Raw genomic sequence first — 4,173 nt, 5'->3', positions numbered from 1 at the left:
AATAGATTTTCAGATGACAACTGAAAGATGCATTGATTTATGGACACAAGTCATTAGAAGTTAGTTTATAGTGACATATATGAGTGTTGTTTTCTGAAGAGAGCTTTAAGTCCAATGAAATAGTAATATGTTAGTTTCACTGGACATGTCTTGCTAGGCCATACATTACTGTAGTTTATAAGGTTCAGAGTTGGAAATTATTGATGATTACTCTTATCATAATCACCTCAAAACATCATCAAGCCTAGACCATATGGATAAAACTTCCAGGTCAATAGCACCCTGATTTCACCACATTCTGTGACTCAAATAAGACCCTTCAGTAATAGGGTCCTATCATAAATTACTGAAGGATAAACCAATGATAATGTCAAAACTCTGTAAAGTGTGTGGTCATTAGTTTCACTAGCCAACTCTACTTTTTATTCGTTAACCACTGATCTAGTAGTGGCACATGGCCCTATTACATGGTAATAGATTCAATCTCTTTTCTATATGTTCACAAATATATTTCTGGAAGTTTATATGATAGTAAGTTTCTATTTGAAAGTTTTGAAAGTTCTTTAGTGTTACTTATTCCTTCCCATATTCCCTTCTCTACATACACATTCACCTAATTTTAACCCTTCCAGCTCCATAATTCTCTTTTAATTCTTTAATATAGAATAGATATCCTGTGTACTTTAGCATTTATTTTCCATTACATGAAAGCCCCATCCTGGGTTCTTACTAATTTTTGTAGATGTTTCAAATATATAACACAGATATGCAAAGGTTCAAAAATAAATTCCAAAAGTCAAAGAAAACATGCAACACTTGTCTTTCTGGGTCTGAGTCACCTCACTCAGAATAATTGTTTCTTGCCCCATTCATTTACTTGAAAATTTTATTTTCTTACTGACTAAATAATATGCTACTGTACAAATAAACCATTTTTCTTTATCCCTTCATCATCATTTGGGTATCTGGACAGTTTCAATTTCCTGGCTATTGTGACTAATATAGAAGTAAAAATGAATGAGTATGGATGATCTTTAAAATAGGATATTGACAAATTTTAGAATATAATCAAAAGTTATATATCTAAAAAGCTAAAAATCATTAGCATTAACTAGAAATTTAATACACCCTGGGCACTCTCAAAATTTAACATTTTATAAAATTCCTTAAATATTCAAACATTATTAATACTTTAAATAAAATAGCTGGAATTTGCAAATTCTCCTGTTAAGGTGAGAATTTTTCTCTCAAAATCTTTATATTTAATATCAAGTAATTATTTGCAAAACTCTTGTGATAGTTTATGTTGATTTTCAAATTGATGCAATTAAAATGTTAACAGGAAATTAGTAAAGCTAATTTCAGTGTATGAGGTGGGGAGGGAGAGGGAGGGAGAGATATGAGATGAGATGAGATGAGATGGGATACGGTGAGATATTCAGATAAGTTTAACTGATGAGCTCTATGTGAGCAAGAAATATATAATATGATGGAAGTCTGCATGCCATCCAAAAGGAAGAACAAGGAGCCTTTTGACACAGACTGTTCCTGTTTTCTGGATATGAGGTGAACAGTTTCCTCCATGTTCTTCAGCCACCATGATATTCTACATCCCCTCAGCCATCAGCAGATTGTATGATGGTAATCCAACCATGTAACGAAACCCCTGAATGTTATTGGTACAATTCAGACTGTTGTTCATGTACTTAGATAATATTACTTTATTTATTTACTATTCTACAAAGTAAATAAACAGTAAAATCTAGACACTATTTTTCTTGCCATTACATCAATAATATTCTTGACAACATGTTAATATTTATTGCTGTCTCAAATGACAAAATATATAAACATTATTTAGGTTCAAAATGTGCATAACAATGATAAAATTGTGATGGTCCCACTGGATATTTTTGTCATCAATTCAATTAGAGCTTTAAGCCTCAATGGTTGTAGGTTGAATTTACTGAAGTCCATGTTATTTGTACAGCAAACTTAAAAGGAACATGGTTATACACATTGATGGTATGATTTGAATAGGTGAACACATAACAATAGAGATCTGACCATTTCTTCATTTCTGTAGATACCACTGTAGATATAAAAAATATTCTGGCATATCTATTATGCTATTAATAGACAAGGCATAATGTGAAATGTTTCCAAAGTATATAAAGTTTTTGCATGAAGAGATAACAGTTCTTAAAGTAGTATTAGTCATGGTTCTCCACAGAAGCAAAGTTGATAGGAAATATATGTACACAAATATTCACACATAAACTCATACAGACACATTCTCACTCCTACAGACACATACAACAAATATTATGAGGGAAAGAAATTTATTCTTACAATTAGAAAGACTAACACATCTCAACATTTATAATTTTTAGATCAAAAATAGATGGATCCAAAATAGATATATAATGCAGCCCTCTTAAACAGATGTGAAAACACAATATTGTAAATTCTTTAATTCCAAGTTGCAAGAATCAGGAGCTATGATATAGGAAAAGATGAGTTGATTCAAAGTCAGGAAAGATTTTCACAGTCACAATAGATTCAAAGTCACAATAGATTTTCAGTGTTTTATAGGAAACCGAATAGGTCATCCCATTCCTAGAATATTAGAATGAACTTCTCTTCCTACCCTATCAAATAATGTGAAAAGCTCTTCTAGAAGCATGCTCTGGGGATACCCCAAATAATATTATTCTACATGTTACATGGAAATTTTGCTTCAAAAATTTGGAATGGCATGGCATGAGTTTAGGAATTTAATGATATGGAGCTGTAATACAAAGAAATATAAAATAAATGCTCATATTTGTGATATCTTCAACTTTGCTAAATTCAGCTTCAATTTCTTTTAATTGTTTTGAGATTTTTCACAAATATTTCTTGTATTTATAGAATTTCTACTTATTCCCTTACCCTCTGCAAATCCTGTGACCCTGAGCCTCTCTCAAATTAATCACACACACACACACACACACACACACACACACACACACACACCCTATGGAATCCATTTACACTGTTGCACTTATATACTTGTGTTTAAAGTTAAACACATGGGATTGGATATTTTATCAGAGCTCATAAAGCGAGAGGCTGAATTTTATTCTTCTCAGCATTCACTAATTTCTATAACTCTTCATCTTTTGGTAGAGTTTTTTTTTTTAACTTTCATCATCTGTGTCAGCATATAACTGGTGTTTTCATTATTTACATTTATTTAAGTGGACAACTGCTGAATTTCCATGAATGCAGTTTCCTTGGGATGTTTGGTTCTTATGATCTTTGTGCTTCTTTCATAATTTTTCCTGAACCTTAAGTGTAAAGTTCTATTGTAGATGAGTCAGTTGGACTTGTGCACTTCATGGTTACATATTTTTTAAATGTTGACCAATTCTGGATCTGTGGAGTTATAAGGATACCAACGCAAATGCAAAACTTTCAACCCAAAATTTATTCTGTCTATAAGAAATATTCTGTCTATAAGAAATGAAGCAATGGGAGATGGAGCAGAGTCTAAGGGAATGGCCAAGCAATAACTGGCCCAAATAGAGCCCCATCTCATTGGCAAGCATCAATCACTTACACTATTAGTGATACTTACTCTGTTATGCTCAAATACTGGAGCCTAGTTTGGCTGTCCACTGAGAGGCTCACCCAGAAGCTGCCTCAGATAGATGCAGAGAACCACAGTATAACAGTAGATGGAGATGTGTTACTTTTATGAAGGAATCGAGATTACAATTGTGACCCAGAAGTGGATAGAAACTCCAGAAGAAAACCACCAAAGTCCTCTAACCTGGACCCATGGAGCGCTAAGAAACAGAGCCACAAACCAAAGAGCATTCATGGACTGGACCTAAGCCCCGGACACATTTGTAGCAGATATAGCTTGTGCTTCATGTGGGTCCCAAACAATTGGAGCAGAATTTCTCTAAAGCTGTTGTGGTCTATGGACTACATTCTAGCTGGGTGCCTTTTCTTGTCTCAGTAGGAAAGAATGTGCCTAGTGCTACAGAGACTTGATAAGTCAGGGTGAGGGTATACCGGCAGGGGGTGGGGAGCTAAGCCATCTCAAAGAAATGAAAACTGTGGGAGGGAAGAACTGGGGTGCAACAATTGGATGTAAAGTGAATAAATAAATAAATAAGAAAT

This window comes from Rattus norvegicus, chromosome 6, assembly GCF_021556685.1.
Source record: "Rattus norvegicus strain SHRSP/BbbUtx chromosome 6, alternate assembly SHRSP_T2T, whole genome shotgun sequence".
Taxonomy (NCBI): domain Eukaryota; kingdom Metazoa; phylum Chordata; class Mammalia; order Rodentia; family Muridae; genus Rattus; species Rattus norvegicus.
This window is presented reverse-complemented; position numbering follows the sequence as displayed.